At 38.3% G+C, this 17,050-nt stretch overlaps 1 long non-coding RNA gene across 1 annotated transcript; it reads right to left on the bottom strand.

Annotated features, from left to right (window-relative positions):
- Positions 1-254: 254 nt before the first annotated feature.
- Positions 255-3,353, bottom strand: LOC116804908. The gene is made up of 3 exons (XR_004364939.2): positions 3,311-3,353; positions 539-1,066; positions 255-387 (listed from the first exon to the last, which is right to left on the bottom strand). It is a non-coding gene; the product is annotated as an uncharacterized LOC116804908 (long non-coding RNA).
- Positions 3,354-17,050: the final 13,697 nt, after the last annotated feature.

The raw sequence follows: 17,050 nt of genomic DNA, 5'->3' as shown, positions 1-17,050 counted from the left end.
CTCCGGCCCGATAATGAAAACTTAAATCATGGCAGCCAAACGGCCGGCCTCAGCAGTACGGACCCAGCAGTACAGACCTAGCTATACTCTGAATTTTATGAGTTTTACATTGTTGTAAATTGCCAGAAATAGTTTCAGGATTTTCAGAAAATGAGTTGGAATTGTAAAATGCATTATAAGATTCAAATGATTGTATTTTTATATATTTATATTTTTCTATTATTATATTAAAAATATTTATTTTTCCTTTAACATTTTATTAATTAATTTATTGAAAAGTTCAATTCGACGTAGAGTCAAAATTCAAAGTAAATCACTGGCATCTAACGCTTTAGCATTTTCCCATTAATATGTAGTATAGCTCAATCTAGTAACTCGTTCCTTGAGCTATAATGTTAAAAGTATAGAAAGTTAAAGATCCACACAAAAGTCAAGAATTGTGAAACTTTAATCAAGTATTCTGACGCTCAAGATAAATATCAAGAAGGAAGCCATATTACTTGATGGGGCCAGACTTAAGCCATGATATGTTATTTACCTCAGCAGCTGGCCATAAGTCTTCGTTTAAATGGAGCGAGTGCCTGGCTGCACTTCGCATCGTGTTCGATCTTAAGCTCCTTCAGTTTGCAAGCATCTGATGACGGAGCGAGCTCACTGGGCGGCTGCTGCTGCTGTCATAATACGCATAATACCCATCTTGGAGGTAGTGCATGGCAAATGCAATTGAGCCAGCTGCTCAGACTCGCCCGGGCCGCCCACTCCTGCTCCTCGCACTTGCTCGCTGGCTGTCTCTGTGGGAGCTGCAAAGTGTTTTCGTTTCGTTTCATTTACGTGGTCCGCTGCGTGCCAAATCCATGAGCGTGCAATGGCCGCAAAAACTTGTCCTCGGACAGAATGGCCAGGACGAGCTGCGTCAACCTTTAGTAGCCTTTTGATGACTTTTCGCCGACGACGACGACGAACGACGACGACGACGTTGTTGTTGTAGTAGTCACACGCCCCATTGTTCTTGTTGGTGTCGTTGATGGGCGTTCAAATGAAAACTTTTCCAATTATTGCGGTGAGCCTGGAGAGAAAAGTGACCAAAAGAAAGCAAAAAAAAAAAAAAAAAAAAAAAAAAAATTAGAAAAAACCTAGAGAAAGAAGTAAGGCAAAAGTAAAATGGAATGGGGACGAAAGAATCCGTGGCAGACAAACAACTAAATGAGCATCAAATCGAACTCGTGCGGCGCATAATGAGGGCTCGGGCTTTTGTGTGGGCCCGGTTCGATTCTCGGGTAACACCCAGGTCATTAATCTAATTTGTGGGTACCCCAGATAGCAGCAACCAGCCAACAGCCAGGAGCAACCAACGGCTAACAGGCAGCCCAAATTTAAAATGGATGCCGGACTGCAAGGTGTAAGTACATCGATCAAATTATTGTGCGCCCGCCGCCTGTTAATGATGATGATACCTACCAGCTGACCAGTGGCAAACGCTAAACAAAAGCAACAACAATGACAATGATTCACGCTGACAATGACAATGATACGTTAAGCCTGCCCCTCCCCTTTCCCCTAACCCACCTAAAAGAGCAAAGCAGCATGAGATTGCATTGAAGCATTGGCTTGGGCCAGGCCGTAACAATGGCTTATGCCATGGCGCTAATGCGAGCCGGAAGTGACGCCATATTGTTTTTAGAGCTTTTGTCATTTAGTAACACTGTTGCGATGACAATGCGCTTGTCCCCTTCCAAAAGTAGAAGCATAGACGGGCACATTTGGCATTCATGTATTCATGTTACAAGCGATACTCTTTGATTGAATGCTTTCGCTTTAAATTCCTTAAATTTCTTCTTTTTTTTTACCAAAAAAAATCTTTGAAAGAATTGTCATCATCATCGTCCTAGAATGAAAACACTTTCTGTTTATATAAAATTTGTAATTAAACTTTATACGCGAGCGTTACGTATTATAAACATTTTCTTCTACTACTTTTACTCTTCCTCTCTTTCTCTCTCTCTCACTCTCTTTCTATCGCCCTGTCTGTCTCTCTCTCGGTCTCTCATGTGCCGATTAATTACACGTCTTTGCTCTTTTGCAAAGTTTAATTAGTTTCGCTTTTAATTGACAGTTGAAAAACTTCAGTCACGCTGCCATTTGACATTTGCTCTATGCGTGCATGTGCTTGTGGCTGTGTGTGTGTGGGTGTGTATGTCGGTGTCATTGTTTGTGTTAGCCTGAAACTCTATGGTTAAACATTGGCAATGTAAAATAATTATATTATGTTTTTCTAATGCATGTTTGCAATATTGCAATTTAGTCCTTTAGGTTTTACAGAAAAAGAAATATGTACATAGATATGTAGTATAGTATATGTGCTTATAATATATTCAAATGTTTGATGGAAAAATAACCATTCAACTCCTGTCGTTGACCTCTTTGAATATTTTGACCTGCAATCCTGTGCGACACTCATTATTCATGAGAATTTAATGGGAGACAGGCTAGGCGTGTAAGAAATTTAAGGCTAAGTGTTAAAACTGTTCTTGCCGTCAGATATCAGCAATTAAATTAAGTTCTGTCTACTATGCATACTTATTTTATCTAAATACTTGATCGGGCGGGGTTTATTTAAGTACTAGTTGTCCCGGCGAACTTCGTACCGCCTAACAGTCTCTATATATATAAAACAAAGTAGAGTTTGTTACAAAACTTATAATTCGAGATCTGCTGCACCAATTTTCATGGTTTTTGATTTGTTGGATTTGTCTCTGCCCCGAATTGGAAACAGGCATTGTATTTTTGAGTGCTCGCTAGAAAAGTAGGGAACGCAATGGCTCTGGTGGCGAGACCACTAATGGCAATGTCACTTTACCACTAAGGCAGCACAAACCGGGCGTTTCACCAGCAAACTTCAATGCGCCACAATGCTGCCAAACAACGTCCATTGGACCAATGCAAACTAAACGATTCAAGCTATAGTCAATGGTGCAATCATATCGAAACGCTTCTCGATTCAAATCAATCCTTGAACCATTTCTTATTGCCATTTCACGGGCTGCCTCTCTGAGAAGCACGAATTAAGGCCCTTCTTTGCTGGGTACTAACGCGGAGCCTTTCTCGGGCGATTTCTCGCTCTTCGTCAGATAATTGACTCGCGATATTCCGTTGCCTAATTGCATTATGGGTCCGCCGGGAAAGATTAGATCTTCTAGGACGCGGCATTTTTATTAATAGTAATATTGCCCTCGCACAAAACCATATAAAACAATCGAGAAATATAAATATAAATAATTTACACAAATTTACGTTTGAGACAAACAAATACCTGAACTTTCGAGATATTTAGCTTTTGTACGCACGCGCACAATTATTATTTATAAAGTTTAAAAGTCAAAAAATATAAAAAGCCAAAAATACACTTTTTAATAATAAACTTTTTTTTTTAAATTTCGAATTTTGAATTTTTTATTTATTTTTTGAACAGTCAGGTTTTAATCTTTTGATTTTTTTGAATTTGTGCAGATTTTTGATTTGAAATATTTTTCTTTTTGATTTGGAAAAAAAAAAATTTTTTTTTCTGTTGATTTTTTTTTTTTTTTTAATATTTTTTTTTTTTTTTTTTTTTTTTTTTTTTTTTTGTTGAATAGTCAGGTCTGCTCGAGACTGACTGACTACATTTGTTTATTTACTTCTATACAGGACCGAAACTGTCACTGTTGTCAAGGTTACTGAGTATAAATGGAAATTTGAATCTTTAGGGAAAAAAACGCGTTTTTCAAGTATTCGTCAAATTTTTTCAGTATTTTAACCCTCTAATGCTGTTTTCTTAACTATTGGAGGAAAATAATTGGAACAATTTTTTTTTAAGTAAATTTAGGCTTCTAAACTCAAAAATGAACTCAGAAAAAATATAGAAGTTTTTGTTTAGCCGTCAGGTGCAAAAAAGGTAATAAGTATCTCAAGACACTCTTGGGCATCTAAGAGTAAAAAAAAACGTATTTAATAGAAATGTTAATTTTTATTATTCATATGATATGTTTTAAAACAATTTTTTGTTGATGTGCAGCATAGATGTAAATAACATTTTTCACAAATGCATTGCGTTTGTGATGATTTACAGAGCTTGCACCGTCTCTTATTGTCCCGATCCAACCAATTTGGGAAGTGGTTGACTTGGTCAAAACGTAATTCCGCTATTGGGTGTAAAGTTTTTTTTCCAAGTTTAAGCTCAAGCTGTGATGGTCGGGCCCGTGGGGATTGTGAAAAAGGTGACCGATCTGTTCGCAAAGATGGTGACTGCATCTGGTCTTGTACAGATACGGTACTGACTGGACGACCTGCGTGGGCTTTATTTCTAAAAGCCACCAATCCTTCAGCGATTAACTCGCGAAAATCGGGAAGTTCCATCAATTTGTCACTGATTGCGTTTTGTTTTTGAATTCGCCTATAAAGAATATAAGCATTTGTTGCTGCCATATCAATACAATGATAAAAAAATTCGAGTAGCAGCATCTTTGGTTTTAGCTTTGATGTGATAACGGCCCATAAGTCCATCCATAAGATCAACGCCGCCCATATGTGAGTTATATTCCCGAATTATTTGCGGACAGTCAATTTCAATATGTTGCTTTTTCTTCCTGTCATAACGGTCAATCTTAAGTGTTCTTTCACTTAAACTTTCCGTAGCAAACGGTTTAACACCTACGTAAGTTGACAATAAGCGAACGGCCTTGTTATCCTTCCAAAGTACATTACTGACTTCTACCCCGTATGACGTGCCTACGAACTCAGTCGAAAACCCTCTCGGCTTTTTGTTAATGATTGTATCGTCAGGTAGCTTGCAATTGGGGATTCGATTCGCACGTACTGTGCCAAGGCTATAAATACCCTTTGCTCGCAAATATACCATTAGAGGCAAAGAGGTATAAAAATTATCAAAGTAGACGATGTGGTGCTTAAAGCTTTGTACTGTTTTGGTCAAACGTACTACTATGTTGGCCGAAGCACCAAGATCTGGGTGACCAGGTAAGACAATGTTATCGCCTGCTCCACTATAAATTTCGAATCGGTATGCATAGCCATATGAATCACACAAAACGAACAGCTTAATACCCCATTTATATGGCTTATTGGGCATATATTGTCGTAAGTGATGTTTCATCTTTGTGCTACACATTTGTTCGTCAACACAGAGGCGTGGTTGCTTTGGCACTGAGTCAAATCTTGTATTAAGATAATCGACAAGTCTTCTAGTGCGAAATAATGGATCGTAGCCTGGTTGTCCCTTTTGATCCGCTGGCTTTCATCACGTAATGACAGGTGCTGTTTAATTGTCTCAAATTTTGTGCGGTTCATACTGGATGCAATGGGTAAAAAGGCATTTCTTCCCCAGTAGCTTCTCATACTCGGGTAGCGATATATTGACATATATATCAAAATTCCTATATAATGATGAACATCTTCAATGTTCATTTGGAATCTTGTTGATATGTTCTCCACTAAAGCTGCGCGCATGGTTTCTTCCACTATCATATCCATGATTTTGGCATCAAAAAAATAGCGAAATATCTCTGAAGGAGTTTTGAGATTCATTATTTCAGCCGGCAATGAAGAGTCGCCTTGAAAAGCAACATTGTTTACATGCAATTGCATAAATTGCTGTCGCCACAAAATTTTGCTCGGCTCCTTTGCTATTGATTCAATACCTAAAAGACATTAATTAACTAATCACATAATATAAAATAATATATCGCAATGTTGTTGTCTTACCAGCACCAGTAAAGCCACCAGAAGATGGCAAAGCCACGCATGTTATACCTTTAATAGTTGGTAGTGGCGATCGTTGTCTTTTCGGGGATTTCCTAATAGGCTCAGACTGACCATTATCAGGCACATTCTCTTCATCATTACAAGCAAATGATATTGTGCTAATATCCTCCACAGCAGCTATTAGAGTTTCTGCCACATTTAAGTCATCTTCCTCGTCGTCACTTGACTCGGATAACTCTGCATCGGAAGGGACATTCTCAAACAATTCCAACAACTGTTCATCAGTTAAATCGGATAATTTGAATCGTACCCGGTTTGCCATCTTTATATGGTTAATATGTCAGTTTCTAGTAAAACAATCCATATAATGAATAAGTGTACACACAAAATTGCAAGCAGTTGTGAAATAGCTGCTGGTAAAAAAAGTTGCTTGCAGCCCCAAAAAGTGTCTCAAGACACTTATCACTGTTTTTAAGCTACAACGCACATTTTTTATTTTTTTTAATTTTTGTAAACTAGTTTTAATTGTAAATAAACATACCTTCCAATAAAAAATTATTTTAAATGGATTGCTTTCACAGATTTTGTAAAATAATTGTTGCACAACAGCACATGCAGCAGATCAATTTACACGCGCGAAAAAACATATGTTTTGTGTTTATGAAAATAAAAAGTACCGTTTAAAGCACTGGAGAGCTTTTAAAGCTTTTTTCTCAGTAAATTTGAATGTTTTATTAACGATCAAGCAATATTTGAAAGACAAAAAAGCTCCCTTTTTTTTTTTAAATTTAAAAATAAAATAAGTGTCTCAAGACACTTATGAGCGTTAGAGGGTTAAAGATCTACTGACCTACTCGTTCCGGAGACAAATCCAACAAATCAAAAACCATGAAAATTGGTCCAGCAGATCTCGAGTTATAAGTGCTAAGACACTTTTACACAACTCTCTTTTATATATATAGATTATTGACAGAATTTAAATAAACTAATAATATTTAAAACAAGTAAGAAAGCTCTAGTCGAGATTGCCCGACTACGAGATCCCCTGAACCCTTCGAGCAACTGATATTTCAATAATTATTCGCATATGCACACATACACGCACACACACAGATATACGTACGCACGCATAAACACGCGTTAGCTGCAGTGTTGGCTTACTATGGGAACTTAATTGCCTAAAACCTTTTTTTTTGGATGGACTATCTTCATGAAACATTCAGATTATGAATAAAACATATGTAGATATGCATGTATTTGCCAAAGCATAAGTTTCTAGTATTTGAAATAGGCCTTTTACAAATGTGAGGGTGAGGGATGAATTAGGGATGGGGGGTAAATTTTGACAAAACCCGAAATTTGGAGACTCTAGCTTTAAAGATGTAGGAAATATAAATTTATTACTGGTTGTCGATAATGTTTTAATCGATAACAAAATAACGGGGCAAGTTATCGACATTTAATACAAAACTCGATATGCGCGTGCTATACACGGACCTCTTATATCTTTTGAGATCGACGCGTTCAAGCTTACGGACAGACGGACAGAGCTAACGACGACTCAGCTCGTCGTCCTGATCAAGAGTATATATACTTAATGGGGTCTGCCACGTCTCCTTCCGCTTGTTACATACATTTAACAAAACCATTATACCCTGATTTCCCATTGAAAATGGGTTCAGGGTATAAAAACACAACGTAAAACTTACAAAAATCCATAAATCAAATAAAATGAAATTAATAATAATAAAACATTAAAAATAATAAAATATATATATATATATATTTTAAGTATATATATATATATTTTTTTTTTACAAATTTGTGATTTATACTTAAGTAGAAAATTATATTTAATTGCAAAATGGATAAAAATTATTATTTATTCATTTATTTATTTTTTAAATGGATTGGATCGGATAAAAACAGTGAATTACAAAATATTAATTATAATTATATTAAAATTAATATAATTAAAATTAAAACAATATAAAACTAAAAAAAATCAATAGATAAAATAAAATTATATAATAAAAAATTGATAATAATAATATTAAGATAAATATAAAGAAAATATATATGTATATATTTTTTTAATAAATGTGTGAAATATACTAAAGTAAAAATAAATATTTAATTGCAAAATAGATTAAAACTAAATTTATTATTTTCTTATAAAAAAAAAAAAAAAAATCAAAAAATAAAAAAATAAAAAAAGAACATAAAAGAGGATAAGAACGAATTAAAATGAAATTCACATGGATAGGCTCGGATAAAAACAGTGTGTACTCCATGAGGCTGGTCATGCCTATCGTTTATTTCCATTTTCAAGCTCTCGACTAGCAGTTCAATTAGTTAGTTAGTTAGTAACTATTGCCTCTTCGAATATCGATGCATTTTAGTTATCGTAAAGCAGAGCTCAGTAAAAAGTCAATGAAACACGCCCTATTTGCACTTTCTCTCAATTGTGCTAAACAGAGAAAAAGAGGAAAGAAACGCTAAGCAGCTGAAGAGCTGAGGAGCTGAGGAGTGGAGACTCACCGACTGTGCGGCTCATATTGAACTGCTCTGTCGTTGGCCAGATGAGTGGATGAGTGCGGGTGTGGTGTGAATAACGGTATTTTGCTGGCAGTCGTAACTGTTTCTTGTTGCGTAAGTCAACAGTCGCAATGTTGTGTTAATGTCGGCTATATGTTTTCTCAGTTTGTTCCTGCGACTGTCCTGTGGCTCCGTCTCTGCGCCACATGGATGTGTATACAAATGGGTGTGTGTGTATGTGTGTCTGTGTGTGTGTGTAAATGTCCTGTCATTTGTTGACCAAATAAGTACATGGCAAGCAATTTGTATTTGTTTTAGTTCTGCAAAGCCGACACAGTGGAGTGAGTGGAGCGTCGAAAGTCGAAAGTCGAAAGTCGAGAATCGAGACTCGACACGCACCGTTGCCGAAAAACCAAAGGACTTAACTAATTTCATATTAAAACATCGTTTTGCATGCAGGCACAGCAGTCAGCAGTTAGCAGCCGGGAGTCAGAGGAGTCGGTGAGTGGAGCTTCCATTGAGGAGCTGCTTCTGCTCCATGCCAAACAACATTCTGCACGTTGGCACTTTGAAGCGGGCTTTAATGAATTTGATGCCCAAAAATTGTTTAGCCCTGGCTTCGGGGCAGTTATTGTCATGTGCGTGTATACGAGTGCGTGTGTGTGTGAGAGAGCACACATAATTGTCAAACTCATTCTGTGCAGCTGTCGGCCCGTGGGCGGCCAGCCTAAGCTGGGTTGGCGGACTGCGTGCCATTGCAATTAACATTTATGGCATTTCTCTTCGGCTTCCTCTCTTTTTTTCGTTCCGCTCAGTGCTTAGAGCAAATCAAAGTCACATCGGTCGGTAATCCAATGAGCTGGCATTTCATTTCTTTCTCTTGGAGCGTCTGCTGATAAATCGCATATATATATATTTATATACACAAATAGACAGTTAAAGTGAATTACAGATGAGTGAGGCTCATCTGCTCAGCTGCTCGGCGATGCGCAACCACAGAGGAGAGAGAGAAGTAAAAAAAAGGGGGACACAGCAGAAAATGCTGAAAAACCGAATTATCGACAGAAATTTCGTGCTCATTATTGAAGCCGAAAAGGGCGACACATAAATTTGATGCGCTGTCCTTTTTGGCCCAGCAGCAGGAGGAAATTGCCGGCCACACAATTTGGGCTCCGCTCAAGCGCGCCTAATCAAAAGATAAATTCCCAAAGACATATACTTAATGCTCGGATTAAGCACGGGTAGTTACAGTATGAAATATTTTCAAATCAATAAACCATTAAAGCCGCATTGATGAAAGCGCTCGAGGCATCAAAGAATAATTTGCAGATGTATTTAATATTCTCTTGCTCGCAGAGTGGACAAGAACTTGCCCGATCTGCAGAATATATATATGTCTATATTTTAAGCATTCAGCTTTGATTTAACGTATATCTGTTTGAATGAATATTGATTTCTGACTGCGAGAAACTTTTGAGATTAGAGAACCTGTGGCAAAAATATCACGTAGAACACCAATGATGACTGCTTATAAAGTCAACTCGGGGTCAACTCTAGAATTTATGCGTTCTATGCGCTAGCATCCGGATTTCCTTTGACTCGCCTTTGCTTCGGTGTAATTCAGCTTGATTTGAACTTACGCCTTGATTTGGATTTTCTCTCATTTTCCTCACCCCCCTTTTCGAAGATGTATTTTATTTTATTCGACCGCCTGTGCTGCGGTCGCGACGGCTGTCTGCCTTGTGGGTTACGCCCACTTTCCAACTGGGCTCGCATCATTATTATGCGATGCACAGTTATGTGCCTGACCCAAAAAATATGTAAAAAGGCCGCGTAAAAATCCTTTTTGGCTTGGCCAAATCGCCCAATCGTCCAATCGACCAACTGCCCTCCCTTCGCCCTTCGCCATCGCCTCATATCAAATTCAACTTTTGTGCTGAATTTTTGAGTCCATCTGTGCGTCTGTGTGTGTGTGTGTGTGAGTGTGAATTTTATGCTGCCTGATGTCAACGTAAGGCACGCCCCGGCAGCGGCTCAATTTCGCTTTATGTTAATTTAAACATGTGCCGCTCTCTGCGCATAAAATATGAACGTCCCCAACTCCCGCCACCTTCTCCGCCTCCAGCAGTTCAAAGTCCTTCTCTCCTTTTGGCAAGCTGACCGCTGCCTTTTCTCCTGCTGCTCCTGCTATTTGTTCTTCTAGTTTTTGGGTCAACCAAGTTTTTGGTGTGTGGGAAGATTTTCGTTTTTACTTTTACTTCCACTGCCCCGCAGCTCGGCCTCCCACCGACCAACGCCCTGCCCTTCGCTCTCGCATGCCCTTTGCGTCTGGCCACATGTGTAGCAACTGATTTTTTGTTACGCTCCTTTTATTCGTAATGTGCGTTCGGTTATGCTTTCCATATATGCTTTGCAGATTTCTTGTTGACTTTTATGCAGCTTACTACATGCCCGCCACGTCCCTTACCCAGCCAGCTTGTTTGTCCAGCGCAAGGCGCCCAAAAGCATAAACAAATACGTGAGTATAAGCATAAGTACACACACATGCATACATATACACGTTTGCATATCCACACACACGCACACACTCGCACATAAATAAATATGCGTATTTGCTCAGACTCTTTAGTATTTTCTGGATGTTGTTATTTCGACCGAGGTGATTTAATAGCTTCCACTTTATATTTTTGCACTTGCGCCGAAGGCCTTTTAACTGCTAAACTCTTTGGTTTTCGGATCTTTCTTGATTTCCCAGCATTTTTCTAACAATTCAAAGTGAAATGTTGAAATCTATTGTAAAAATTTATATAAATATTTACTGAATTTGTTAATTGCCATTAGAGCAACAGCCAAGCATTGTCAATATCTGAATATCTGCATTTGGAATTCACAATTTGCTTCTACTGTCAGTCCATCCACATTTTGTTCGGCATGCTAATTGCTTTGTCAGTCATTCAGAACTTATCAAATATTAATTAACTCAAAAAATGAAACAGAAAGTCAACAACAACAACATGAGCTAGTTCTTCTTCTTCCTTGCTTGTTGTGGAACTATATTTTGCGATATATTTGATTTTCTGATGCTTCTTGCTTGATTTTTTGTTCCCTCTTGCAATAGGTTTCTCATACGCTAACAATTTTCATCTTTTCATTTTTCTTTCGTTTAGATTTTCCTCTTTTTTCCTAGCTAAGGGTCAAATTTGTTGCTAAAATGTATTTGACATTCAACTAAATTGAAATGTGTGCGTGGCCGTATGTGTGGCTGTGTTTGTGTGTGGGCGTGTGCTTTGGGCTGGCTTTGCTTTTATCTTATAATCATTTTAATTATACGCCCACTTTTTTCAGGGCAATCGAATTCGAGATTTTAATTAAATTGTTTGCTCACATCCAACTGCAAAACGAGGGGGGTAAACAAAGTTCCTCCCCACTTGCAGCTTTTTAGCTTTGGCGTCTTTATCAATCGCATCTCTGCAGAGCTGATCTCTCCTGTTGCCAAGTCAAATAGCTTTTCTGGTTGATTTATATTAGCCATAACAATCGTCATAAATCTTGGAAGAGTCGTGCATTAACTTGGGAGTTCGCCTATTTTGTTTGCATTTTCGTAACGCTATCCTTAAGTGCCACATTGAATCATTGCGATCAAGAGCCTCAAAAAGAGCTGCGAGCATTTACAGGCGCCCAGGTGGTGTGGACTTTTAATGCGCTTAATTCTATCGGTAAAGGCGTATACAGGCATTTAATTAAGGTCTGTCTCTCTCGCCCTCTCTCTCTCTCTCTCTCTCTCTCTCTCTGTCTTTCTCTTTCTACTGTGCACATTGTCAAAATCTCAGTTGCAACTCAGCTGCACAGACGTGCACAGACGGCAACAGCAAATGCTTCGTTGCAATGAATTGCATTATGAACTGGACTTAATTTATTTGCATGCCTCAATAACAATAGTGAAATATGCAATAACAACGCATGTGTGTGTGTGTGTGTGATTGTGCACAAAAAATGTCAATATATCAAGTATTTATGGCATGTCTTATTGGCACTCACAACAGTTTTGCATTCCTTAAGGTGCGAAAGGCAAATAACTGCAATAGCTAAACAAGTGGAGTAATTGCCATGGTTTATAAAATCGAATAAAATCTACAAATTAAAACAAGCAATATACACGCATAAAAGGCAATCAAAGAAATGAAGTCTTAGCAACATATTTCAAATTCTTCACTGAACCAAAATATTAAATAAATTTTTATTTAAAAATACATAAATAAAAATAAGCAGAGGCGTGGCTGTACTTCTGCTAAATATTTGTAAAAGTTTTCTCTATGCATCGGCCCACATTAAATATATATTGTCTCCATGACAAAAGTACTTAATTTAAATCGCTTTAAGGGCTCTCTGCATTTCCATGGCACGGTTTGAGGTCTAAGGAAGCTTTTTTGTTTTCCTTGACTTGTATATACTTAGCCTTCATTAAACTCTCCGTCTCTTTCTGTCTTTCTCTCTCTCACTCTTTCACTTAGTGTCAATTGAGTAGACAAACGACAAATCGCGCAGCCGAAGGAAATGCAATGTTTAAAACAACGAACGTTGTTTGCAATTTTCCTGCTGGTGGATTGATGCAGCTAATGAACAAACCGAAGCGATGGCTATTTATAAGGAACTTTGTTGCTTTCAAATTAATCGATTTAATTGAAGATTGAACAATGAGAGCGATCGTCGAGGCAAAAGTTTCATTTTGGGCCAAACTTATTTTTCGTTTATTTTGCAATTGAAATTCACAGACAGACAGGTGCAAGTGGAAGGGCTTCGAAATTCACTCGAAACAATCAGCTGCAAGTTATTTGTATCTGTATCTCTCTCTCTCTCTCTCTCTCTCTCTCTCTCTCTGTGTCTGATTGATGCCGGAGCAGCTGAAGTTGGCTCTGTTATTACTACAGTGCTTATCATAATTATAGCCCACCCTGCAACTTAAACTTTGAGCCCGTTGTAACAAAATTTTTAAGGTTTTTTAAAAATAAATTTTACAGCACATTATAGACTGGAGCATGTTCAGTAGATTTTAACAAAATTTTAGTTCAATTTATGGAAAACTAAGAAAGAACCGTTAACTTTTGCTCTGTGCTAGCATTTTTGCTTGCATTTTTGTGTATCATAATTATAGCCCACTGTCGCAAATTTGAATTTATTAAGTGCGGAACAGACTTTTGGCTTTACAGACATTGTAATTAAGTAAATTTAGATAGTTTTTAAGAGATGCCGCTTGGAAAACAATTATCTTATTATGAAAAGGGCCGTATTTTCTCACTTTTCGAGTCAGATGAGTCTATTTCGAGTATTTTACGAATTTTGAAAAAAAGTCAAAGTGTAATTAAAATTTTTTTGGATAACCCCGAAGAATAAGGATCAAGAAGACGTACTGGGTGAAAACCGTTACTAATTGCGCACGATAAACGCAAACTTATTAAGAAAGCCAACAACCCAACCGCTTGTATAGCTTTGGCCGCACATGTGGCCGAATCTATGTCAGCGATGACTGTTTGGCGAGTACTTAAGAGCTCAGGAATCATAAATAGGTCTAAACTGACCAAAGCATCCATGTTGCTAAGTCGCCACAAGGTTGCTCGACTTGGTTTTGCCGATGGACATACTGCGACCGATCTGACATACGCGCGTTTGAATCATCGTCTTTTGGCTTACAGTATATTTATAAATTTTTACCATAACAGGTCGTATTTTCTGATGGGAAGAAGTTTAACCTGGATGGTCCTGATGGGTTTGATACTTATTAGCATGATTTGAGGAAGAATCCTATGTTTTTTTCAAGGACAAACTTTGGAGGTGGCTCCGTCATGATTTGGGGTCCATTTTTTTCATTTGGTACCTGGGAATTGAAGTTTGTAACGAACCGAATGAACAGTGCAGAGTATATTCAGGCTCTGGATAGTATTCTCATTCCATATTCAAGGGAATTACGTGAGAAACCAATGGTTTTCCAACAGGATAATGCCAGAATCCATGTGAGCAGACGTACAAAAGAGTGTTTGGAGGAATGTCATGTTGATGTCCTTGACTGGCCAGCATGTTTTGGGGATCTCAACCCGATAAAAATGTCTGGGGTAATCTTGCAAGACGTGTGTATGCCAAAAATCGCCAGTTGGAGACAGTTGGATATCTTAAAACGCAAATTCTAAACGACAATGACTAAATAACAAAGTTTCGAAAAGGACCTTTTATTAAATTTAGTGGTTTCAATGAGGAAGAGAATTTTTGAGTTAACTAAGACAAATGGAGGCCGGACTAAGTATTAACATTAGTTTTTCCATTAATCCGCAACGAATTCGGATTTTTTTTACAAAAATATGAATATGGGCTATAATTTTGATACAGAAAATGGTGCTGTTTTTCCTTGTTTTTTACTTCTTTTTAAGAAATCGTTATTAAATCGTGAATTTTAAGTGAAAAAGTTTTTTGCCATTCATAATTGAAATATTGAACTACTCATTTTTGAAGATTTTGAGGAAATATTCCATTTGGGAAAAATTTTCAGCCGATTCGTTTAAGTGGATTAAAAGTGGGCTATAATTATGATAAGCACTGTACGTACTGCTACGAAACTAACCCGAAGCACTGAAAAGTGCAAAAAATGCTGCACATTGTAGATAATTGAGTGGATTGCATAGTCGCTGCCGGGCAAGCGCAGCATGAAGCTCTGCCATTCACTACCTGTCCAAATGGCGGCTACCTACTAAATGTAAATAACTAACAATGCCTCTGGCTCCGAAGATGCCATGGCTGTCGTTTTGTAAATAGTTTTTGCCAGCAAGTGAAAAGCAAACACATTTCATTTTGAGTGCAAATCGAGTTTGAATTCGCTGAGGGAGAGTATGGGAGAGAGGAAGAGAATAGAGAGAAAGAAATTGAGTGAGGGAGAGAGAATGGGAGACAGAGTTGGCTATAACTAGCAGCATATGCCAAACGCATAATTAGTTTGTAGTCAGAGCTTGTCTTCCCTCAGCTCAGCCATTGGCTGATAATTTATACATACATATTTTATGTAAGTGTCCTCCGCAATAATCGATAAACGGCTGGCTGCTTTACGCTCTAATACAGTTTTTGCTTTGGTGTTTGCCATTTGACTCACATTCAGCTCAGTTATTTTATTTTGCTCGGCGCTTACAGCGACAAATTCAATTAAATATGCTGCATTGGTGCAGTTGAGCTGCCTTCCTGTTGACAAGTTGTTGCGACAAATCGCAAAGTTGCGTCAAAAGTCGGCAAGCAGAGCTAATTTCATATGCCTTGCAGCCAGTTTGAACTGCATTTGCAGCAGCACTGAAGCAGGAGGCAGCAGAAGCCGCATCAGCAGCGGGTGGGGGGAGCTGGCAGCCGCGGGAGCTGCTATTCAACTTATGACAGGGAAAATAATGTGGGCGAAACAATGAATTATGCACTTGGTAATAAGTTTGGCAATGCGAAATTGGAGCGACGTGGCTGTCAGTGGAAAAGAGAGAGGGAGAGAGTGGGAGATAGAGGGAGCCATGAAACCGGCAGCCATAACCAAAACCAGCCAGCAAATCACTCATGAACGGCAAGCGGAACATATGGCCAGTGGGCCAAAATATTTGGCTGCTCAGCTCACAATGGGCGCCCTCCCGCCTTTCTGGGGCTTTGAAACTTTTGGCGGTGGCAATTTGCAAATAGAAGCAACAGACAACAACAAATTTAGTGCCATTTAATGTTGCAAAATGCGTGCGTGGCTCATAATAATTCATAAGCAACATTTTGCAATGGCAGCGTGCGGCATGCGCCTGTATATGTGTTTGTGTCCGTGTCTGTATGTGTGCAGCACATTATGAATTTCACAATCAACGCGTTAAGTTGAAAGTAATGCATCAAAATTGTATGCAGCCAGCCAGCGTAGCTAAGCAGCGTAGGCAACAGACAACAGCTGAAGCAGCAGCAGCAGCAGGAGCAGGAGCAGCAGAAGCAGCAGCAGGAGCAGCAGGATTAGCCGTAGGAGCAGCAGCAGCAGGAGTAAGGGCAGACCTCGGAAGCAACTTGCAGGAGTCTGTTGCAAATAAAAAGCAAACTGACACAGATGGAGCGATGCAAGACGAAAGCCAAGAAGCAAAACTTTGATCTTTGCCTGTGAGCAGTTAAAGTGGCTAGCAGATATATTACGCATACGCAGAGTAGCACGCTTAAAGGTGGGCTTTAAGCTGTTGCCAATATAATTCACATGTATAGTGCAATAATATGAAATGCTGATATGCATATAATATGAAATAACTTAAGTTGTCTTTTATATCAATCCACGAAGTGTAAAAGAGGAAGAGTGCCAGGAGTGGGTGTCTAAGGCTCACTCGAATCACAATTGTTTGAATAGCTTTGCTGAAATTATTTCAATTCATTTCAATGTAAATTGAATGCAACTTCTAACTTTGATTTGTATAAATTTTTAATTTTGTATGATATTTAAGTGATGATTGCATAAACTGAAATGACAGCAAATGAGAATATAAAATATGTCATGCTTTATACTAGCCAAAAATGTAGTTACTCGCCTGAACGTAGAGTCTTAATTAATAAATCCATTGCATTATGTGCTTGGATTGCTTGGTAGCTGTGCGTCCTGTGCTTGCCCGTGGCACCCTGTGGCTGCAATAAAATGCGTGAAATTTGCATAGTCTGCTCGCAGGCGCTTCATGCATCAGATGTGTTATGAATTTCAATGCAATTTCAGCTACAACAAAAACAAGAATATCAT

Source organism: Drosophila mojavensis, unplaced genomic scaffold (assembly GCF_018153725.1).
Source record: "Drosophila mojavensis isolate 15081-1352.22 unplaced genomic scaffold, ASM1815372v1 contig_277, whole genome shotgun sequence".
Classification (NCBI taxonomy): domain Eukaryota; kingdom Metazoa; phylum Arthropoda; class Insecta; order Diptera; family Drosophilidae; genus Drosophila; species Drosophila mojavensis.
This window is presented reverse-complemented; position numbering and strand designations above follow the sequence as displayed.